General features: G+C 44.8%; 1 protein-coding gene across 7 annotated transcripts in view; it reads right to left on the bottom strand.

The window, feature by feature from the left end:
- LOC127581677 (tyrosine-protein kinase Fyn-like) overlaps positions 1 to 25,467 on the bottom strand; it is a 261,877-nt gene that overhangs the window by 166,081 nt on the left and 70,329 nt on the right. The window contains exon 1 of one of the 7 annotated variants that reach the window (XM_052036288.1): positions 19,198 to 19,270. The exons of the other annotated variants lie outside the window; for them this stretch is intronic. The gene's annotated coding sequence lies outside the window, so the exon portion shown is untranslated. Of the gene's footprint in view, positions 1 to 19,197; positions 19,271 to 25,467 lie in introns of those variants that run through there. 7 annotated transcript variants of the gene reach the window in all.

The following is a 25,467-nucleotide window of genomic DNA, read 5'->3' as shown; positions in this document are numbered from 1 at the left end:
CAGTACTGCATGGGTGAATAAATGCACAAAAGGACTTCGTGAACAATATTATCTTCAAAAGAATTGATGGAATTTCAAATGGTAAAATTTCCTTGAAATGCAAGACAACTGGAAAGTTAGTTCCAGCGGATTTCATACTTAATTGAGTCAGTCAAAGTCGAGTTTATTGTCAGATGCACAAGTCCATGTGTGCACAGGTGCAAATGAAAAACTTACTTGCAGCAGCATCACAGGCACAGAGCATCAGATAAGCAGCATTCACAAGAAAAACAAATTAACAACATAAATTATAGAAAATTATACAAGAAAGAACACTAGAACAAAAAAAAAGCAGTCTATTGAAGTGCAAAGTGGTCAAAATGGTCGTAGTGTTGTTAAACTGTAGTGATTAGGGTTGTGCCGGTTGGTTCAAGAACTGAATGGTTGAAGGAAAGTAGCTGTTCCTGAACCTGGTGGTGTGGGACTTCAGGCTTCCGTACCTCCTGCCCAATGGTAGCTGTGAGAAGATGGAATGGCCCAGATGGTGAGGATCTTGAATGAACTTCAATGTATTAGATGTGTGACCCCATCCCAAGAAGCAGACTAACTGACAATTTGAGGCAGCGCTTCCTGCAGACACCCAGTGGTGGGGAGGGTGTGCCCATGAGATATGGGGCTGAGTCCACTACTCTCTACGACTTCTTATGTTCTTGCACATTCGAATTGCTGTACCAGACCATGATGCAACCAGTCAGGATACTTTCAACAGGATCAACATATTGATGCAATCATAAAGGAGGCACGGCAGTGGCTCTACTTCGATTGGAGTTTGAGGAGATTTGGTATGCCACCAAAGACTCTTGCAAATTTCTACAGATGTACAGTGGAGACCATTCTGACTGGTTGCATCATAGCCTGCTACGAAGGCTCCAATACACAGGATTGCAAGGGGCGGCGGAGGGTTGTAGACTCAGCCAGCTCCATCACTGAGGACATCTTCAAGAGGCGGTGCTTCAAGAAGGCGGAATCCAGTACTAGGGACCCTCACCATCCGGGACATGTCCTCTTCTCATTGCTACCATCCGGGAGGAAGTACAGGAGCCTGAAGAGCTACACTCAGCTATTTAGGAACAGATTCTTCCCCTCCGCCATCAGATTTCTGAACGGTCCGTGAACCCATGGACTTGTTATATCTATTTTTGTTCTATTTATTTCTTTTGTAATTTATAGTAATTTTATGTCTTTGCACTGTACTGCTGCCGCGAAACAACAAACTTCACACCATATAAGTCAGTGATAATAAACCTGATTCTGATTATGAAGTTTGTTATTGTTCAGTGACATGCCCAACCTTCTTAACCTTCTAAGAAAGTAGAGATGCTGGCACGCCTTCCTTGTGATCGAATCTATGTGCTTGGCCCAGGACAGGTCGTCCGATATGTTAACGCCCAGGAACTTAAAGATCTATTTCACCAAGAGGTCTTCAGCTCAAAGCATATGTTCAAAGAAATTAAAGCCACTTGATTTCCTGTTACAGCTTTTTAAGTACCTTTCAGCCAGTGAAGTATCATAGAAGTGCAATCACCGTGGTAACGTGATGGTGGCTCTGGGATTTCTTTACATCACATGGGTTTGAGACGAACTTGGTTTAACATGTCATCCAACATCCATCAAATGACAACAGTGCATCACTCCCTGAGTACTCGACTGGAAGGGTGGCCTAGATTTTTAAAACCTCTGTATTCAAATCTCTGGAGTGGGATTTGAATCCACAGCCTTCTGACACAGCTGGAGGTGTTACCTACTGACCAGCAGAACAGGAGCTCTTTCAGATTATCCCAGCTGTTTGAGTTATAAATTATTGAACATGCTTTTTGCTTTTTTTTTGCTTTATGAATCATTCAATGTGTAATATTGTTCAGTAATTTACAGTTTTAGCATTTGATAAAATTACCACCTTCTGAATTGACATAAAATCTCAGAGTCATAGAGTGAAACAGCATGGAAAAGTGCCCTTTGGCCCAAACAGTCCATGCCAACTCTGCCAGTTTACAAGCTAGTCCCATCCTCCAGTGTTTGGCCCACAGCCCTCTAAACCTCTCCTATCCATGTACGTACCTGGGTGGCTTTTAAACGTTGCTAATGTGCCCGCCTCAACCACTATTTCTGGCAGCTCGTTCCAAATACGCACCACCCTTTGTGTGAAGAAGCTGCCCCTGATGTCCCTTTTAAATCTCTCTCCTCTGATCTTAAACCGATGCCCTCTTGTTTTTAGCTCCCCCTCCCTGGGAAAAACACAAAGTGCTTTCACCCTGTCTATGCCCTTCATGATTTTATACACCTCTCTCAGGTCACCCTTCAATCTCCTACATTCCAGGGAATAAAAAGTCCTGGTCTATGCAACCTCTTCTTGTAACTCAGGCCCCCAAGTCCAAGCAACATCCTGGTAAATCTTTTCTGCACTCTTTCTAGTTTAATAACATCTTTCCTATAACAGGGCGACCAAAACTGTGCACAATACTCCAACTGTAGCCTCAGCAATGTCTTATAGAAGTGCAACATAACTTCCCGACTCCTATACTCAGTGCCCTGACTGAAGGCCAGCGTGCTAAATGCCTTCTTCACCACCTTGTCTACCTGTGACACCGCATTCAGTCAACTATGCACTTCAATACTTTTATACACATTGATGCAACCACGAAGAAGGCAGGCCAGCGGCTCTACTTCATTAGGAGTTTGAGGAGATTTGGTATGTCAGCAAAGACTCTTACAAATTTCTACAGATGTACGGTGGAGCATTCTGACTGGTTGTATCACAACCTGGTATGGAGGCTACAATGTGCAGGATTGAAAGAGACTGCGGAGAATTGTAGACTCAGCCAGCTCCATCAGGGGCACAACCCTCCCCACCATGGAGGACATCTTCAAGAGGTGGTGCCTCAAGAAGGCGGCATCCATCATTAAGGACCCTCACCATCCGGGACATGCCCTCTTCTCGTTACCACCATCAGGGAGGAGGTACAGGAGCCTGAAGACCCACACTCCATGATTCAGGAACAGCTTCTTCCCCTCTGACATTCTGAATGGTCCATGAACCCATAAGCACTACCTCGTTATTCCTCTTTTGCACTATTTATTTATTGTTGTAACGTATAGTAATTTTTATGTCCTGCACTGTACTGTTGCCACAAAACAACAAATTTCACAATATATATCAATGATATAAACCTGATTCTGATTCTGACTTGCACTCCTAGTGTTCCTCTGTTCTGTAACACTCCCAGGGCCCCACTATTCACTGTCTAAGTCCTACCCTGGTTTGATCTCCCAAAATGCAATACCTCACATTTATCTGGATTGAAAGTCATTTGCCATTCCTCAACCCACATACCCAGCTGATCAGGATCCCCCTACAATTTGTCATAACTTTCTACACTATCTACAACACTGCTTATTTTAGTATCATCTGTAAACTTACTAACCATGCCTTGTATATTCACATCCAAATCACTTATATAAATTACAAACAAATAGACAAACTGCACACTTATCAGTCATCAGCCCACCTTATTTGGGGTAGGTGATTAGATCCAAGCCACGCACTGTGTGAATTAGTGGAGTCCTGCATTTGCAAGAGGTGACCAGGAACTATAATGCACAGTTTTGCCTTCAGCCCTTCCATTCTGTCCACTCAAGGCCTTAATCCCACTCTATCATACGCACAAATGGACATAATCAAGGTGTGAGTGCACCTCTATCAGGTCACATCTCATCCTCCTTCGCTCCAAAGAGAAAAGCCCTAGCTCGCTCAACCTTTCCTCATAAGACATGCTCTCCAATTCAGGCAACATCCTGGTAAATCTCCTCTGCACCCTCTCTAAAGCTTCCACATCCTTCCTATAGTGAGGTGACCAGAACTGAACACAATACTCCAAGTGTGGTCTAACTAGGGTTTTATAGAGCTGCAACATTACCTCATGGCTTTTGAACTCAATACCCTGGCTAATGAAGGTCAACACACCATACACCTTCTTAACAACCCTATCAACGCGCAACTTTGAAGGATCTATGGACTTGGACCCCCAAGATCCCTCTGTTCCTCCACACTGCTAAGAGTCCTGCCATTAACCCAGTATTCTGCCTTCAAATTCGACCTTCTAAAGTGAATCATTTCACACTGTTCCAGATTGAACTCCATCTGCCACTTCTCAGCCCAGCTCTGCATCCTATCAATGTCCCGTTGTAACCCTCGACAACCTTCTACACTATCCACGGCACCACCAACCTTCGTGTCATCAGCAAACTTACTAACCCACTCTCCACTTCCTCATCCAAGTTATTTATAAAAATCACAAAGAGCAGGGGTCCCAGAACAGATCCCTGCGGAACACCACTGGTCACCTACATCCAGGCAGAATACATTCCATCTACAACCACCCTCTGCCTTCTGTGGGCGAGCCAATTCTGAATCCACACAGCCAAGTTTCCCTGGATCCCATGCCTCCTGACCTTCTGAATGAGCCTATCATGGGAAACCTTATCAAACACCTTACTAAAGTCCATGTACACCACATCCACTGCTCTACCCTCATCAATGTGTTTTGTCACATCCTCAAAGAATTCAGTTAGGCTCGTGAGGCCTGCTCCTCACAAAGCCATGCTGACTATCCCTAATCAGCCTATGCTTCTCCAAATGCCCATCAATCCTGTCCCTAAGAATCTTTTCCAATAATTTGCCCACCACTGAAGTAAGACTCACTGGTCTATAATTCCCAGGGTTATCCCTACTCCTTTTCTTGAACAAAGGAATAACATTTGCCACCATCCAATCATCTGGCACTACTCCTGTGGCCAGTGAGGATGCAAAGATCATCGCCAAGGGCTCAGAAATCTCTTGTCTCACTTACCGTGGTATCCTGGGATATATCCCGCCCGGCCCCAGGGACTTATCAATCCTAATGTTTTTCAAAAGTTCCAGCACATCCTCCTTCTTAACACCGACATGTTCTAGCTTATCAGCCTGGTGTACACTGTCCTCACAAATGTCAAGGTCTCTCTCACAGGCGAATACTGAAGCAAAGTATTCATTAAAGACCTCCCCTACCTCCTCCAACTCCAGGCACATGTTTCCTCTTCTATCCCTAATTGGTCCTACCTTCACCCTAGTCATCCTCCTGTTCTTCACATATGAGTAGAATGCCTTGGGGTTTTCCTTAATCCTACTCACCAAGGCCAATTTATTGTTGGAACCCCTAATGAGTTATGGAAGTTTACCCTAGTTCCTCAGGGATCAATAAGGCGTTTGTGGATTAGTACTGGCCTTGACAGCATTAACAACCCAGTTTTGCTGGGTCACCTTTCCTTGCTCTTGGAAAAGGATACTGGCCAGCAAGCACATCAGTGAGGATATCAGTGCGCAAGTTCATGGGAATTAAAAGAAACTACAGATACTGAAAATCTGAAATAAAAACTGAAAGTGCTGGAAACACTCAGCAGGTCAGACAGCATCCGTACAAAGAGAAAGACTGTTAACATTTTAGGGTAAAGACCCTTCGTCTGATCTGCTGAGTGTTTTCAGCCTTTTTTATTGACCACGATGAGAATCCCTTTCAACAGAAGCAAAGTCTGTCCCAGTTTTAGAGTAAGAGTTAGTTGCATGGTGAGATGGGCAAAAACAAATTGGGTGCCTACTGTAAGCAATCTCTGATATCATTTCCCAGTGACTGTGTTGGTATCAAGTATTGGCCACTGGGTGTTGGCAGGACAATTAGATACCACCGATGTTACACTCTTGCCCAGGTGTAATTTCTAACCCATTAGCCCCAGTAAAGGCAATGATGTAAATCCATCACCCGTGGCTATTGTTACCAGACTAGACCATTCCACTGATCTCCTCACCATCTTCCCTCATCTCACCTTCTCTTAGCTCTTCCATCTCTCTGTCCTAACTCACAACAAATTCCATTTACCCATCCACCTTGCTGTCTTATGATTAAGGGATAATTAAATTTTAAAACTCTTGTCCTTGTTTCAAGACCAGTCCTCTGCTTCGTCTTTCCCTTACAACCCTCCATTAGGTCCATGCTCCTCCAATCCTGCCCTCCTGCTCGCCCCTGAATTTAATCACTCCACCACTGGCTGCAACGCCTTCAGCTGCCAGGGTCCCAAGTTCAGGAACTCCCTTATTAAACCACACACCCTCCGAGCCCGTGTCTCTTCTAACATACTCCCTAAAGATCATTTCTTTTACTAATCTTTTGGTCACAGGCCCCAATATTTCCCTGTGTGGCTCAATGTCAAACTTTGTTCATTGAAACATGATTTGCTATTTTATAAGTGCTATATAAATGCAGGTTAGTGTTGCTGCTGATTTATCCTCTCTTTAATCTCAGTATATTCAAGCCAGCAGCATCATAGTTCCTGCTGAGGTCACATGTATGGACGTCCCGCAATGTCTGCCTTCCTGTCCATTAGCTAACGTAGTGGTCACCCTTGTTTGTCTTGGTTTCATCTAACTACATCCACTCTCTCCTCACAGAAGTTCACAGCTGTGAAATGACAATGGCATTCCCTGCGTGCGTTTGATGTGGAGGCAGAGAGGAAATCTCATCCCATCAGATCTAAAGTACAGCTATTGAGTTCGACTTCTGACCTAGTTAAAGCTGGTCCAATCACACGCTGTCTGAATGAATCATATTATGCACCATCTCTGGGCTTTGTTAATAGTTTCCTTCAGAACAGAGCAGCTGTGATGCTTGAGTCAATTTAAAATGAAATTAATTAATGCAGAAGCAATTAAACCATTAGAATTTGTACATCTCCAAACTGGTGCATTTACATTCCGATTTTCACCATGGAAATCACCTGTGGTCTCAAGGAGTTTGGATTATACAAACATTGCAAAAATTGAACATTAGTTTTCAATATTTTTAATGCTCTGATATCGGCCTATTTACCCTAATATATGAACTCATGACTATGCTCAATATGACTCATCATTTTCAATTTTAACAAATCTTTTCATTTATTTTCATTTTCAAAATGTCATTATAATCTGATGAAATGGATTCTTTGGTTTCAATTATTCATTATTCACATGTTTACATTAATTATTCTTTCATTTACTCATCTTGTGAAGAGATTGTTAGTGGTCTGAAGATGAGGTGAGAGAGAGAGGGAGAGAGAGAGAGAGAGGGAGAGAGAGAGAGAACACACAAGAGCATGATGCAAGTCACACTTGGTTTCTACACTTACAACTGAAGGAACTTTAATACGATACCCAATATTGTACTAAAGCTTTCAGTAATCCTGATAATTCTCAAAAGTCAGTGAGTTAAAAAAATATAGTCATCGGATCAGAGAGTTAGACAGCACAGAAACAGGCCCTTTGGCCCAACTCGTGAATGCCAACCTAAGTGTCTTCCAGAGCTAGTCTCACATGTCTGTGTTTGGCCCACATCCCTCTAAACCTTTTCTAACCATGTACCTGTCGAAATGGTTTTTGAATGCTGTAATTGTACCTGCTGCTACAACCTCCTCTGGCAGCTTGTTCCATATACCCACTGCCCACTGTATGAACAACTTACCTCTCGGGTCCCAGTTAAATCTTTCCCCTCTCAACTTGGATAAAATGAGAAATAGAAATCCTTGACTTCAAATGACATACAACTTTAAATTAATAAATTAGGACTGTAAGTCAGTACCCAGTAAGGTGAACATTCAAGGGTAAAGTTATTTTATTTAAGATACTTAGCATAAATATTATAGCCGAGGAGGAAGACCTAGCAACTGACTTTATACAATATCACTTTCCTGATGTGTTCCAAAACGAACACAAATTTTGACCTAATTAAATACTGCAAGCAGCTTGCAATCTTCAGTGTGTAATTCATCGTTACTTAGCTCGGCTCAGGAGCTGCATGGCTTTGCAATCACACACAGCTCACTGCCAGCTCCTGATATAGTCTGGCTGTGAATTACTGAGAGCTTTACTGAGATAAAAGCTTTTTTTAAATTCACTTGATATTTATTCCAGCACCTCTTGCAAAGTCTTTACAAAAAGTCAGGTTGATATAAACTGGAAACATCCAGCTGAGTTGAGGTGCAGTTTTCAGTATTGGTGTTAGTGTAACGCTATTACAGCACCAGCGACCCAGGTTCAATTCCCACCACTGTGTGTAAGGAGTTTGTACAGTCTCCCCATGTCTGCGTGGGTTTCCTCCGGGTGCTCCAGTTTCCTCCCACATTCCAAAAACGTACAGGTTAGGAAGTTGTGGGCATGCTACGTTGGCGCCGGAAGCGTGGCGACACTTGCGGGCTGCCCCCAGAACACTCTACGCAAAAGATGTATTTCACTGTGTCTTTCAATGTACATGTGACTAATAAAGATATCTTATTTTAGAGAATCTCCATCTGTCCCTGCACTTCTGACAACTAGGGCAAAATGACAAGGAATAACAGTCGCTAGGAGTGGCCCAGAGTTCTTCAAATAATTCCATGGATACCCATATCAAAATCAATGACATACAATTATTTTGTTCAGATAGTTAATCCTGAGATTACTATGACATTGAGAGATCCATTGGCTGTGTGACACACACATGAATCTATCCTCAGTTTATGAGAGGTGCAGTTTAATTGATGTTATTATGGTTCGATTTTGAATAGAAAGCTTCAATCTCAAGCCTTGAATGTTACTGAATGGGGTCGGGTTCCGCTGTTACTTGTGATAGGTTTGGTAAATTGGTTTATTATTGTCACGTGTACCGAGGTACAGTGAAAAACTTGTTTTGCATGTCATCCATACGGATCATTTCATCACGTCAGTGCATTGAGGTAGTACAAGGGAAAACAATAACAGAATGCAGAATAAAGTGTTACGGTTACAGACAAAGTGCAGTGCAAGCAGACAATAAAGTGCAAGGTCATAACAAGGTAAATTGTGAGGTCAAGAGTCCATCTTATTGTACTGGGGGATCATTCAACAGTTAACGTGAAGAAAAGCCCCAGTGTTCTGGAGGCAAGTTCCTGGTACAGTGCATTAGAAAGTGCAGTTGTACTTTGAACAGAAGGAAAAGGTCATTGGGAATGGAAACTCTATATAAGCAAAAATAATTTCTTCTGGATGGCATTGCCAGTGTGGCTCTTTATGTTGATAGCCATTGTACCAACATGCCCGTACTGGCGTAACAATGAGATTACATCGAGATTTTAATAGATCAATGAATGGGCGAAATTGTGGGAAATAGATTTCAACTTAAACCAAATATGGGGGCAAAGGCACCATCTCAGGTGGCACAGGGGGTCACAGAAGTAGCATCAGGTCAGATATTCTTAGGGTGCAGGAAATTCATTCTGGAAATTATGCATTAGTGCTCCTGTATCATAACCAATCTCTAGCTTTCTTTCCATTTGCCACAGTTTATAAAGCAAACAAGTTGCAATATCTTTTTTTTTCTCAAAAACAGTGCAAAAGAACAGCTGCTTTGAAACAACGTCAGGCCAGTTTAAAGAAAACTTTTTTGTTGTCTCACTAACTCCAGTGTTCTTCCAAGGTGAGGGGATTGGAATCTAACAGTTCTACGGAACATTTCCCCATGTCTCCAATGCATCACTAGGGTAGGCACCAAACATTTCAGATGATATGGCATTCACAACTAAAAGAACACAGCTCAGTGCATGGAAACCATCAGCACCTGTCTTTCATAGCCAAATCACTGAAAAGAAAAGCCATTCTGCCTATGTTGGATCATGCTAATGACCATTTCTGGGCAAAATCAGCGACACACACACACACACACACACACACACACACACACACACACACACACACACACACACACACACACACACACACACACACACACACACACACACACACACACACACACACACACACACACACACACACACACACACACACACACACACACACACACACTGGATCACCATACCTCCTTTGACCAGTTTTTCCCTTACCATTATGATAGCTTTTTACGCAACTCTTCTGTAGCTGCTGTGGGCAGAGAACCTATAGTCCTGGATATCACTGCAGGAACTCCTGAGATTCCACTTGAGCACAAGATTCCGTGTGCAAATCATTGCACCCTTCCTCAGTTCCACCAAATCCTCGTTCCTCTCGAAGGATTGAGGGCACAGACTTCCCGCGGACACCAATAAAACATGCCTATCACCAAAGCTGCTTGCAATGACATACAGTGGCCAACCCCTCTGTGGATATAACAACGTCAACATAAGCTTCAACCTGTAACATCAATGCTGTAACATACAAGCACTCTGGGGCCTGGCTCCAGCCACACACCTGGCTCACAGGGACAGAACACCAAACCTGATCCTCCTGATGGCAAACAGGAATCACTGAACACCCCAGGAGATGGCTCTGGAGGAACATGTCGTATTTACCAACACTCCCAGTAATACACAGACAACCTCACGAAAGTGTGGATCAGTCGATAATGAGGATTTACTGTACACAAATTGTGGTGAAGGATTTGATTAGGCATTAGCTCTGTACACAGCACATGATTAATGGAACAACAACAAAATCCATTTTCTAGGTTCAAATAATTTCTGCACAGTAAGCAATTCAATTCCTGGTTCACTCCTGACCACAGAAATCATAACCTGATTTGCCTGCACAGCACAAACCTAGTGTGGTTTTCCTTTGCATTGTACATCAAAGCCAACAATACAATCAAGATTAGAATCTTACTGGAACAAATGGGCTTAATGTTGGGACATAGAACTCCGATCTCAGAAACTGATGCGAGTTGATTGACAACTTACTGCTGATCTGCCCGATGTCTGAATGTTGTCCAGGTCTGGCTGCATGCAGGCATGGGCTGCTTCCTCTGCTGACCAGTTGTGAATTGAACATTGTGTAATCACCAGTTGACATCACACATCAGACAACTTCCATCAAGTTCTGATGAAAGGTAATTGTTCCGAAACACTGTCTGTTTCTCTCTCCACAGATGCTGCCAGATTTCCTTCACTATAAAAGACAAGGAGCTGACTTTCCACAAACAGACCCTTCCTATGGGCTCGGAAGGATTCGATGACCAGTGAAAAATGCCAAAAAGCAGTAGGTGCCTAATTTAAGTCACCATCTCACAATATCACTGTGAAACCAAAGCAAATGTAAGCAAATGAGGGCCTTGACCTGAAAGGTCAACTCTCCATTTCCCTCCACAGATGCCGCCTGACCTGCTGAGTTCCCCCAGCACTTTGTGTGTTGCTGCAATTTTAAGCAAGGAAGGATGGCATTTCTATGGTGCCTTTGGCATTCAGGATGTTCTAAAGCACAATCCTTCCGATGAAATAACTTCTGAAGAGTAACTTCTGTTTTAAGAATCGTAACAAGCAATGTGTGCACAGGAAGATCCCACAAACAGAACATCAACCAACTCACACTATAGTGCTGCAGGAGCTCAGCGGACCAGGCAGCATCCGTGGAGAAAAGCAGGTGGTCAACATTTCAGGTCAGGACCCTTCTTCAGGACTGAATATAGGAAAAGGGGAAGCCCAATGTATAGCAGGGAAAAGCAGAGCAGTGATAGGTGGACAAAAGAGGGGAGGCGGGGTGGGCACAGGGTAGACGCAGGTAAGGGATAGTGATAGGCAGGCGCAGGGGAGGAGGGGAGAGCAGATCAAGAGAGCAAAGTAGGTGGCAGCAGGAAAACCTCTGGCAGTGGAAGATGATCTCCCAACAGTCTCGCGAACTCTATCCACCCACTCATCTGAAAAGTGCAGGCAGGAACTTCTCTCCAGCAAGGCTGACTTGAAAGGTCCTGTGTGGTATATTTAACTACTTTAAATGTCCAGTGATACACAACTCCACATCAAATTGAAATCAACTGCAAAGAAACAACGATTCCCATGATCAGCTATTATTTTTGACAACCTCCGGTAAAGCTGGACACAGGGTGGTGAAAGGTCTCATCGGCTCAGTAGAGAGTTAAACAGTTCCACCATCCACATTCTCAATGGTTCCTTCCACAAGAGGCCCACCCACTGAGCTGAACATCATTAATTAATTAAGGTCAGACACAGCCACCACAGCCTGTGAACAAAGCCCCTAAACTTTCTTTCTTCTGTTGAATCACTCTGGTGCAAACCAGATACATTTCCAAAGCTCTTCGCTGGATGGAACCCTTTGAGTTCCTTTGCTCCACAATCCAAAACCAGTGAAGGGCTGCAGTGAGATTGAACTACAGACTGCTTTCACCTTTCCCATGGTAACAGGGAGAATGTCTATACCCTCTTTCACAATCTTAGGCTAAACCAAACACCCTCCAACCACAAAGTATTTTTCAAACAGTAGTCACTGTTAAAATGCAGCTGCAAATTGTGCACAGCAAGCTGCCACAAACAATAACCTGTTTCAGTGAGGTTGGCTGAGAGGTAAACATTGGTCAGGACACCAGGGAAAGCTGCCTCCTCTGCCGTGAAATAAGGCCGAGAGATCTTTTACAACCACTTGACAGGCCAGGTGGTCCTGGTGCAAGGTCTAAAACATGGGCCCAAAGCAATCGTTTACACCTTCACTCCCACCACTGGCAACTCTTTTGGAGGCAATCCCCCCTTCCCCCAGCGACGATAACTATTAGGTCAAGGAACAGTGCTCAGCATTCCCAGGGAGCTGGTCTCGCCACTGAATCTCTGCTGATTGTACAAGAGTGAAACAACATTAAGAATGATCACACAAGAGAATGACGATCACACAATCTGTCTACACTTCCTGCTGCCTCGGTAAAGCAGCCAGCATAATCAAAGACCCCACCCACCCTGGACATTCTCTCTTCTCCCCTCTCCCATCAGGCAGAAGGTACAAAGCCTGAAAACACGTACCACCAGGCTTAAGGACAGCTTCTATCCTGCTGTGCTAAGACTATTGAATGGTCCCCTAGTACGATAAGATGGACTCTTGACCTCACAATCTACCTCGTTATGAGCTTGCACCTTATTGTCTGCCTGCACTGCACTTTCTCTGTAACTATAACACTTTATTCTGCATTCTGCTATTGTTTTACCCTGTACTACCTCAATGCACTGTGTAATGAATTGATCTGTACGAACGGTATGGATGACAAGTTTTTCACTGTACCTTGGTACATGTGACAATAATAAACCAATTCCAATTCCAATCAACTTGATGAAGAAAGACATCAGAAACTGTCATGTTGTTGGGTCTCAGTCCGTGGCACTGCCCTCTCAAGACAGAACGTCTAGGTTGTAGCCTCTCTCAGGAGGACATAGGATACTGTCTGTGGAACTGAGCAATGGGTGGGCCTCTCACAGAGGGATGTTACAGTCATAGAGTCACACAGCACAGAAACAGGCCCTTCAGCCCAACTCCTCCATGCCGACCAAGACACCCTACCAAGCCAGTCCCATTTGCCCGACTTTGGCCCATATCCCTCTCAGCCTTTCCTATCCATGTACTTGTCCAAATGTCTTTTAAATGTTGTTAATATATCTGCCTCACCCACTTCCTCTGGCAGCTCGTTCCATATACTCATCACCCTCTTTGTGAAGAAGTTGCCCCTCAGGTCCCTTTTAAATCTTTCCCCTCTCACCTTAAACCCATGCCCTTTAGTTTTTGATTCCCCTTCTCTTGGAAAAAGACTGAGTGCCCCTCATTATTTGATACACCTCTGTAAGTTCAACCCTCAATCTCTCTCATTCCAAGGAAAAACAGACTTGGGTTGTTTTCTCTGGAGCGGCAGAGGCTGAAGGGAGACCTGATAGAAATTTATATTATTATGAGAGGCTCAGATGGACAGGCGGTGTCTTTTTCCCAGGGTCGAAAGGTCTCATACTAGAGGGCATGCATTTAAGGTGGGGGGGGGGGGGGTAAGTTCAAAGGAGATGTGTGGGGCAACTATTTTGTTTAAACAGAGTGGTGGGTGCCTGGAATGCACTGCCAGGGGTGGTGGTGGAGGCAGATATGGGAGAGGTATTTCAGAGACTCTTAGATAGGCACATGAATATGCAGAGAATGGAGGGATATGGACCATGTGCAGGCAGAAGGGATTAGTTTAATTAGGCTTCATTAGCTTAATTAGTTCAGCATAACATTGTGGGCTGAAGGGTCTTTTCCTGTGCTGTACTGTTCTATGTTCTATGAATAAAGTCCTAGCCTGCCCAACATCTCTGCATAGCTCAGGCCCTTGAGTCCTGGTAGCATCCTTGTAAATCGTCTTTGCACTGTTTCCAGTTTAATGGCACCTTTCCTATAACAGGGTAACCAGAACTATCCACTACACTCCAAGTATAGCCTCACCAACGCCTTGTATAACTGCAACGTAACGTCCCAACTCCTCTACTCACTGCGCTGACTGATCTTCCCTGCATCGAGCCTGTGGAGCACAAAGAATTTTGTATTTTTCAATGACGTCTCCCCTCATTCTGCTGGACTCCATACCCAACACCAATCACAGGTCAAAACTGGGGTTTAACTTCTGACCAGCACCTCTCACCTGGGACCACTGTTTTAAAGTTACAGTAGAAGGTGTGGACCAGGACAGAAGTAAACTCCAAGCAGGATGGGAGATGGCAGGATGTGCTACAGTGACAGCAAAAGCCATAATTCACAGCTCTTGAGCTTCAGGTAGGTGCTGCAGCCACAAGTCTCCATAAGACCATAAGACATTTCGGTAGTGCAGCGGTTAGTGTAATGCTTTACAGCGCCAGTGACCCGGGTTCAATTCCAGCTGCTGTCTGTAAGGAGTTTGTACGTTTTCCCCATGTCTGGGTGGGTTTCCTCCAGGTGCTCCAGTTTCCTCCCACATTCCAAAGCCGTACAGGTTAGGAAGTTGTGGGCGCGCTACGTTGGCGCCGGAAGCGTGGCGACACTTGCGGGCTGCCCCCAGAACACTCTACGCAAAAGATGCACTTCACTGTGTACTTCGATGTACATGTGACTAATAAAGATATCTTATCTTACATTGGAGCAGAGCTAGGCCATTCAGCCCATCAAGTCTGCTCCACTGTTCAATCAAGGCTGATTTTTTCTGACCCCATTTTCCCGCCTTCTCCCCATAACCTTTAACCCCTTACCAATGAAGATCCTACTAATCTCTGCCTTAAGTACACCCGATGACTTGGCCTCCACAGCCCTCTGTGGCAAAGAATTCCACAGATTCACCACCTTCTGGCTGAAGAAATTCCTCCTCATCTCAGTCCTAAAGGGACATCCTTTTATTCTGAGGCTGTGTCCTCAGACCCTATTCCATCTGCCATGTCTTTTCCCACTCTCCCAACCTGTCCAAGCCCTTCTGCAGACTCCCTGCCTGTGCTACATCACCTGTCCCTCCACCTGTCTTGATATCATCTGCAAACTTGGCCACAATGCTGTTAGTTCCTTCATCCAGACCTTTTATGTATAAAGTGAAAAGTAGCATTCCCAACACTGACCCCTGAGGAGCTCCACTAGTTAGATATTAGATATTAGATATTTATTTATTAGTCACATATACATTGAAACACACAGTGAAATGCGTCTTTTTGCGTTACTGAGAAGTGTCGCCACGCTTCCAGCGCCAATGTAGCATGCCCACAACTCCTAAGTACGTCTTTGGAATGTGGGAAGAAACCGGAGCACCCGGAGGAAACCCATGCAGATACGGGGAGAATGTACAAACTCCTTACAGACAGCAGTGGAATTGAACTCAGGTCACTGGCGCTGTAATAGCGTTACACTAACCTCTACACTACCGTGCCGACTGCCATCCTGAAAAGGACTCCTTTACCCCCACTCTCTGCCTTCTGCCAGTCAGCCAACCTTCTATCCTTGCTAGTACCTTGCCTCTAACACCATGGGCTCCGGAAGAGACGGTAATAGTCTCAGAGGTAGCAGCGTGATTATTTCATTACTGGAAGTATTTGTGTCACACATCCTTCCATCTTACATTACCTCTTGACTTCAATAAGAAAGAGCAGCCTGACCCTGGCCTTTAGCAACTGAAGGTTGGGTTTACATAAAACGAATGGCTCCTAAATGCAATGGATTCACCCAGCTGAGATTCAGCCTCACAGCATTAACTTCACCAAGTAGCAGCCTGGCCTACGCCTCCAAATCAGCGGCCCGGCAATAATTAGTATTCGACTGACTGTGTGTTCAGTGACCTCTTTAACCCTGAAGAACATTCACCCTTTAATAAGATATATTTAACTCAAGTAAAAGGTCAAAGCTAAGGTTCAGCTTCTGCCAACTCAGCCACTTTGAGAAGGTGAGATTCTGACGTAAAATCACTCATGCAGAAACATCTTCTTCTCAGGAAATCCCCCGGGACGAGGTTGGTTTAGTTCCACTCCAATGTTGTGGGTTCGGAGTTGGCAGACAGGCCAATGTTGGACCTGCAGATGCTTCCATAGGTATGGGTACATAGTGAGGTGGTGCACTCCTTCCACCACTTACACCGGGCCTCTCTGTGATCCCAATGCATGGACTCCGGGTTCTCAATACCATGCCAATGCTCCTTCTCCACTTTGAGCAGTCGTGGCCCAGGGATGCTGCATTCTTTCAAGGGGGCTTTGAGAACATCCTTGAATCTTTTACTCTATCCATCTGGTAATTGCTTCCCACGACAGATCTCTGACAAGAACATCTGTTTCAGGAGTCAGGTATCAGGAACGTTGATGAAGTGGGGTCCCTGTGGAGCTAGTGCTGTGTACGTTGGCCTGGGAGAGCACGCTGACATTGGGCTTGGAGAACTTTGCAGAGACAGGGTTGGTGATATCTCTCCTGGGCCTTAAAGAGCCTCTGCAGGTAGCCCAGCTCTCAAAAGCAGAAGTTTTCAATGCCTGGGAGAACTACATCAGAGTAACTCAGAGATCGAGAGAATGGAATCTGCTGCTTGGAAGTACCTGCAGGTAAGGCCTCAAGGTCCCCTTTAAGTTATCAATGAGGGTCTCCTTTGAACAGTCCACCACAGAACCCCAGCCCAATCACAAGCCTGTACTCACTCTGGCCAATCCTTCCCCTCTGATCTGAAACTTGGGATCCCAATCACCCCTCCCATCACTCACCTACCCCAATGATAACCCCTGCCCTGAACCCCAACACCAGCTCTGTTGCTCATGATGCCTTGGGCCTTGCCTGGAATAGAAATGTTCAGTGGTGAACCAGACCATTGCTAGTTTAACTCTTGGTGAGGAACCATTTCTGTACCACAATCTCATTCCTGGTCAGTTCACAGGATAACAGCACCTCTCGTCCAGCAGCACCACCCTTGTCTGCAGTTGGATAACAACATCTGGATTGGTTTGCAGTGAGCACACTGCTGCATGTTCAGTAGGGGGCAGGTTACAGTAGGTGAGGGGGGAAGAGAGATCAAGGCAGTCAATGACATGTCACAATTCGCAATTAACAGATCAAGGGAGGGGAAGAAGTGGATCAGGGGTACTGGAGGTGGGAGAAAGGGTCATCAGTCTGGGGTGAGGATTCCTGACCAAAGAAATGGGCACAGAAGCTGCCAAAAAGTCCAATGTCATGTCGGGCCCAGAATTCATTGAGGTGTGGGCGCGGGAGAACAAAGCTGAAGTCTCTGCAGAGGACTGATGGATCAGTCAGAGAGGGGGAGATCGGAGGGTGGTGAAAATGCGGCAGAGTTAGGGAGGTGGGGGAGGGAGATATGAGGTCAGGGAAAAGTGAAGGGGGGGGAAGTTCAGGACGGGTATTGTAGATCGAGAGCTGGGTGCGTTTGTGATCTTTTACATTAAAAGAAATTTTAAAAGTTGCTTGTTATAAGAACAGATGTGGCAAAGAATAAAGTGGAACCGTGGGCCACGGCAGCTTTGAGACAGAGTGAGTTAGTATTGCTTGAATCAGATACAATCACTACATTGAAGAGGCATTTAGACCGACACTGAGACAAGGCATGGATGGATACAGTCCTAATGCGGGCAAATGGGATTAGTGTAGATGGGGACAAGGGTCAGCATGGATATAGTGGGCCAAAGGGTCCAGTTCTGTGCTGGATGACTCTCCGACCATCTGATCAATGGCCTCTTCAGCAGCGTGGAGCTCTGTTCGTTTCTGGAGGTTTACCCACAACCTGCCTCAGAGACGAGTGGGAGTGCTGACCACCAAACACTTGGACATTAGACACAATCAGCCCACTGAGGTCAGACAAATCCACATACAAAAATACTGACAGTGTTTCAAATCTACCCAAAACATGTGAGTGACCCTTCCTGCTGGAGCTGTGAGATGTGAACCCACGAGTATCCCAGTTCCATCCTGGGCCTTGAGGGCTCTTCAAAGGCAATTTTAATAAACCTTATTTACAAATGACTATTTAAATTTTTAAATAAATGTATTTTAGCTCTTTCCTTTAAATCTGTATTGTTACTCTCTGGAAAGGAAGGTGCTGCAATCCCAACATTGATGCTGCCCCCCTGCTCCAAGTTCTCCTGCTAGGAAGAGGTTCACCAGGATGCTGCCTGGATTAGAGGGCATGTGCTACAAGGAGAGGTTAGACTGTTTTCTCTGGAGCAGTGGAGGCTGAGGGGTGACCTCATAGAAATGAAAATGATTATGAAAGGCATAGATAGACAGCTGGTATCTTTTACCCAGAGTCAAAATGTCTAATACCAGAGGACATGCATTTAAGGTGAGAGGGGGTAAGTTCAGAGCAGATGTGCAGGGCAATTTTTTTTAAACACGTGGTGGGTGCCTGGAATGCACTTCCAGGGGTGGTGGTGAAGGCAGATATGATAGAGGCGATTAAGAGGCTCTTAGGCCCATGAAGATGCAGAGAATGGAGGGAAATGGACCTTGTGTGGGCAGAAGGCATTAGTTTAATTAGGTGTCATTATCTTAATTAGTTTGGCACAAAACTGTGGGCCAAAGGGCCTGTGCTGTACTGTTCTACACTCTATGTTCTACCATCATGAGGGACAGACCACACTAATTTAACTTTACAGAGGTAAGGCTGAGAGGATGTGATTTTTTACCTCATTGTGTTGGAACAATACACTCCACTCCTGCTAAATCCAACCTCCCAAAGGAAATGTTTTTGTTAGGATCGTATGTAATGGCTCATTAGGATTTGATCCAAGCTAACAGTTGTTATCTTATTAATTAATGTATTAGATATCAAATTCAATAAGTGTCACTGGCGAGACCAGCATTTATTGCCCATCCCTGAATGCCCCTGAACTAAATGTTTTCGGAGACAATCAAGAGTCCACCTCATTGGCCAGAACAGCGAAGGATGGGAGCAACACACAAACTGCTGGAGGAACTCAGCGGGTCAGGCAGCGTCTGTGGAGGGAAACAGACAGTCGACGTTTCAGGTCAGGACGCTTCATGGAAGATTTATTTCCCTCAATGATGTCAGTGAACCATCAGTGGTTTCTTGGTCACTGCTACAGGGAGCAGCTTCCTTATTCCAGATGTATTACTTTACTTGAATCCAAACTCCCCAGATGGCACTGTGGGACTTCAACATGTCTCCAGATCAGTAAACCAGATGACTGCTCTAGCAGACCCACGAGGCAGCCTATGACAAGTTCCCTTGTCTGCATTTTGATTTTAATCTAAAAATTGCTAAGGTTTACGAAGTGAGGTTGCTAAAGATATGAGGCACTGGCAGGAGCATGGAATTAGGTCACAGATTAGCTATGAACTGACAGAATGGTGGAACAGTCTCAAGTGACTGAATAGCATCATCTTTTTTTAACACAACTAATTTCCAAAAATTCTGATGGTTTTCATTTTCACAAGAAAAGTTAAAAAATGTTCTTGTGATTTGGGGTTGAGCAAAGCCATACATTCTGCCAAGCTCTTGGGGCACCCCTTGACATGCAAGAGATGCAAGTGTGCATTTATTGTGACAGGAGGCAAGGAGATATCCTGATAAACCAGCTTTCATGGCTCTTTAATTCATCCTTCTGTTTAGAGCCTGTGCAAACTCTAGCCACTATTCAAAGGTTGATGTTCAGGCTCTGCATTAGAGCAGTCCCACTCTAGCCTTTTAGTGTTAGACTGTTTACACTGCCAGACAGCCTAAGCCCCACAGCTGAAAGGCAAACTGGCTGGCAAGGTCACTCGTTCAAAATGGAAACCACGTTCAGGCAATGACTCATGTGTTCCCATCTGTTTCACACTGCTTGTCAAGTAGGAAAAGCTGAGAAAAAGGAAATTTCAACTGGCTGAATGGGTGTTTTGATAAGAAAACCTTCAACTGTGCCTTGCTTATAGCACACTGTGAAAGTTCAGAGACACCCAGCTCAGTAGCAAAAACAATCCACAAGGTTCAATGCCATTATATTGTTTCTGGCTGTGGTGATGCTTTATAAACATTCCACTGAACTAAGTCAGTCATTGAAGAAGCTCTGCACAATTTCATGATCACTACCCTCAAGGAGGAAGAGCCCGTCCCTATCTCAAGGCCTCATTTCTAGAGGTAACATTTGCGGCTTATCGCTGAGAGACTGCAGCCTCCAAGTGACATTAACGAGAGAACTTGGTCTAACAAATTGCAGATTTATTACCCAAGGGCTGCAGATACCCCAGGGGGTCAGAGCCCGTCCAGCTGTTCCGTTAAGTCGCATGTAATTTCTGGGAGGATAATTTGATTAAACACAATTTTAATGTTCAAAATTGTTGTAATTATATGTAAAAAGCTGAATAGTGGAAGTGTCGATGCCCAATAAAAACATTCAATACGCACATTTAGGTGCAGTAAATCAAAGTCGCTGTGCACAGTCACGAAAGCAACGGAGGAAATAAGTATCTATATATTAGCAGGATTGAGACAAAAATGCCCAGGGACCAAAGTTGATTCTTCAGCCGTCCAAGTGACCCAAATAACCAGCGGAATGGCTGGTGAAGCAGAAATGACACTCTGCTTGTGGGATACTGTATTCAGTACTGACCAGTTCAAGAGTGAGCATCAAGACTTTTGATCCCTTTACCTCCGCTGTGTGTACGTTTTATCTAAACAATTGCTGGAAATGCTAAAAAGGAGTTTGTTGATGCCAAAATATCCCACTCAAGTTACAGAGACAGGGTCAGAGCTCCAGATAGGAAAGGTGACACTTTGGACTTTCCCACCATGTGTGAGAGTTTCTTCGGACTGATTTGGGAAGGATTTATAGAATCATAAACCGGTACCAGCACAGAAAGAAGCTACTGGTCCTGTCATGTCCAGCTGTCTCTCTCACTCTCTCAATGAGAGCAACTCCCTGGTGTCACCCCTCACTTCACTCCAGCCCTTTTTCTGCAGCTGTGTGAATCTTTCTCCACCATATATTTACCTAATTCCCTCTTGAAGGCAGTGTGTTCTAGATTCCAACCACAGGCTGCGTTAAACATTTTCTCCATGTCACTCTTAACTCTTTTCCCCTTAAATTTATCCTTGTGACCTCTCACCCTCGAGCCCTCCACCAATGAGAACAACATCCACTCTGCCTTGACCCCTCATCATTTTATAGACTACCATCAGATCTCCCCTCAGCTCTCTCCCGAAGAAAACAGCATCAGCTTCTCTATCCTTGTAACTTGTGTCAGTCATTCATTGTTGTTGACCTTTTCTCCAGTTCCTTCACATCCTTCCTATAATGTGGAGACCAGAAATGAACACAATATCCAGCTGAGGTGTTCAGCACAACTTCCCTACTTCGATACTCTGGGTCTCCATTGATAAAGCCAACTAATTGCTTTCTCAACCTCCCCTGTTACTGTTAAGGACTTGTGTACCCATTCCTCACGTGCATGTGCCCCCTTTTACAACAGCGTCCCTCATTCTATATCAAAAGGCATCATCTCATATTTCTCTGTATTAAATTTCATCTGCCCTGTATCTGCCCATTCCAACAGCCTGTTTACATCCTGCACCAACCGATCACTATCCTCTTTGCAGTTCATAACACTACCAAGTTTTGTGTCATCCCTAAGTTTAGTAATGGTGGTTTGCCACCCCAAGAGTTGGTTATTCATATAAATCACCAATCCCTGGGGAATGCCATTGCTCATCTTCCTCCACTCTGAAAAGCAACCATTCACCACAAACCTGTTGCCTGTTGTTTAGCCAAATTCATATCGATGCTGTCGATGTCCCCTTTATGTCACAGAATATAGAGCAGTACAGCGAATCAACAGGCCCGTTGGCTCTCTACGTCTATGCCGAACGTGATGACAACCTAAACTAATTCTGTCTGCCTGCACATCTCTCCATTCCCTGCCTGTTCGTGTGTCCGTCTGAATGCCTCTAAACATTGCTATTCTATCTGCTTCCACCACTTCCCCCTGCAGCAGGTCCCAGGCACCTTCCACTCTCTGTAATAAAAAAATTGCTTCACACATCTCTTTTAAAATTTCCCCCTTTCACCTTAAAACTGTGCCCTCTAGTATTTGACATTTCTACCCTGGGTAAAAGATTCTGACTGTCTACCCTACCGATGCCTCTCATAATTTTATAAACTTCTATCAGGTCTCCCCTCAGCCTCCAACACGCCAGAGAAAACAACCCAAGTTTGTTCAACCTCTCCTTATAACTATACCCTCTAATCCAGGCAGCATCCTGGTGAACCTCTTCTGCACCCTCTCCAAAGCCTCCACATCCTTCCTGTAATGGGGCAACCAGAACTGGAGACAATACTCCAGATGTGGCCTCACCAAAGTTTTATACAACTGCAACGTGACTTCACGACTATTATACCCTATGCTTCCACTCTGTCGATATTGCAGTTGTGTGGTGCTACATCAAAAGCTTTCTGGAAGTCCCTGTACACTGCATCACCCTCATCAATTCTGTCCATAAGCTCATCAAAAGATTCAATCACATTCATTAAATATGATTTGCTCTTCACAAATCCCAGCTGCTTGCCTCAATTGATGCAGGTGACTATTAATTCAGGAGCAGGTTTAACCCTTCCAGCTCTGCAGTCCATGGGGAGAGTCTGGGATCTAAGCACTACCTCCGGGGTCTTTGAATGGATGGGGTACAATGAGGCAAAGTAGGTTGTGGGGCTGGGATGAAACTCTCTCTCGCTGGGCCCACAAGCACTGTTGTAGACATTTACTTCTCCCTGAGATGTCTGTGTCTCCTCTCAGCGGCCAGATTTCCTGAGCCTTGGGAAATCTAGTGGCCACTGGTAAGCATACAATGCAGGCCAAATCAGAGACGGCCCACCTCATTAAAGTGTTCGAATTGCAAACCTGTCCCTCATTCTGCCTCTGTCCCAGCTAGGAGATGGTAGCCATATCATAGAAATCATGGAATGGAACGGAAGGAGTCTCTTCAGCCTGTGTTCACACTTGTTGAAAACAAACCAGAGCACAGGTTCTCCCCACCTTACCAATGCCCGACTTATGTAAAACCTGTACATATGAACAAGTATTTGGGAGACGGGTGGGATGAATTTACCGGCTGTTGAGCGACTCCGGGCATCTTCTGTGGGAACTCAGTTTGTAGCCACATTTCTCACTTACGGACTCTTTGGGTTATGAAGAGTTCGCAGGAACGGAACGCTGTCGTAACCTGGGAAGGACCTGTAATCACTCATCAGCTCAGCAGCCCTGAAAGTCATGGCGCATTAGCTGCTCGTCCAGTGTCCTTTCAAAAGTGGAGAGACTATCGGCCTCCACCACAAGCAGCCAGTGTCAAACCCCCACCGATCACTGAGTGAAAAACCTTTCTCCTCTACTCCTCTCTAATCCTTTCACCAACCTCTAGCCCTGGTTATCAACCTCCCTGTTAAAGGAAACATACCTTCCTTTTGCCTCATAATTTTATGCACTTAAATCTCCCCTCAGCCTCTATTCCAATATCACTAACTTCCTGTCAGACGGAATGTCCACAAAACTAGTCACCCACCCGGCAATAAATCCCCTTTGTAACCCCTCAAGAGTGACCAGCCACCCCAAACTGGGTGCGACGGTTCCGTTAACTCCCTGTCCGATGACAATGACTGCATGTGAGGGGAGGGTGGGACAGTTCTGTCAGTGCAATATATTTTTTAATAAAGAATGAGTTATTATAATTTACTGCTAATTATGGCAATGAAAAAGGATGTGAATAAAAACTGCAAGGAACGTATATTTAAGATTGTGGCTTCTAAAGTCTCGGACATGATAGAAAGATGGATGTACGGATCATCAGTGAAAATTTGAAGTGATCATCAGTGAAAATTTGAAGTGTTCAGAGGTATATAACATCATAAGAAGCACTGGTGGGGAAATAGTCAGAATCTTTTTCCCAGGGTAAGGGTATCAAAAATAAGAAGGTGGGGCTCGAGGTGAGAGGACAGAGTTTCAAGGGGATCTAAGAGGAGATTTTATTTTACGCACAGACAGTGGTTGATATCTGAAGCTCGCTGAGTAGGTAGTGGAGTCAGGTACATTCACTACATTTAAGTGACACTTAGATGGGCAATTAAATGGACAAGGCATGGAAGGATACTGACCTAATGAGGCAAATGGGAAAATAGGTAAAATGGTCAGTATGGACGTGGTGGGCCGAAGGGCCTGTTTCTGTGCTGTACAGCTCCATGACTCTGATTGCCATCACTTTTGGAATGTAGGAAGGAAGGCACAGCAAGATCCCACAAACAGCAACGTTTTAATGATCAGATCATCTGCTTTTAGGTGTTGGGTGAGAGGTGAAATATTGGCCAAGACATCAAGATAACTTGCTGCTCGTCTGGCGTACCCACATCCAGGGGAGCAGAAGGGGCCTCGATTTCCATATCTCATCCAACAGTTCACTTCCTCCGTGCAGTCCTGGAGGTCAGTGTGGAAGTTTGAGCTCAGGTCCCTGTTGCGTGACAGGAACCCACAACCTTTACACTCAGGCCACTCGCTGAACTGAATGACTGCATCCTGATTTGATTCACTATCCACAGGAGTCTCCTCTTCCATCCACAGCTTGAAGACTCTTATGGCGGATAAAGTGTCAGTGGGGTTTTATTCATCACAGCTTGATACGGCAACTGCTCTGCCCAAGACTGCAAGAAACTGCAGAGAGTTGTGGACACAGCTCAGCACATCACAGAAACCAGCCTCCCCTCCATGGACTCTGTCTACACTTCTCACTGCCTCAGAAAAGCAGCCAACATAATCAAAGACGCCACCCACACCGGACATTAGCTCTCGTCCCGCCCTCCCATTGGACCCGAAAGCACATACCACCAGGCTCAAGGACAGCTTCTATCCCGCTGTTATAAAGCTACTGAACAGTCCCCTAGTACATTAAGATGGACTCTTGACCTCACAATCTATCTTGTTATGACCTTGCACCTTATTGTCTGCCTGCACTGCACTTTCTCTGTAACTGTAACACTTAATTCTGCATTCTGTTATTGTTTCCCCCTGTACTACCTCAAAGCATTGATGTGAAGAATTGATCTGTATGGATGGCAGGCAAATCAAAGTTTTCCACTGTACCTCGGTGCATGTGACAATAATAAACCAATTTACCAAATTCCAAAATTGCAAGGAAGTCTGATTACTGACTT

Source organism: Pristis pectinata, chromosome 22 (assembly GCF_009764475.1).
Source record: "Pristis pectinata isolate sPriPec2 chromosome 22, sPriPec2.1.pri, whole genome shotgun sequence".
Taxonomy (NCBI): Eukaryota; Metazoa; Chordata; class Chondrichthyes; order Rhinopristiformes; family Pristidae; genus Pristis; species Pristis pectinata.
The sequence above is the reverse complement of the archived record's forward strand: the minus strand, read 5'-3'. Positions and strand labels throughout refer to the sequence as shown.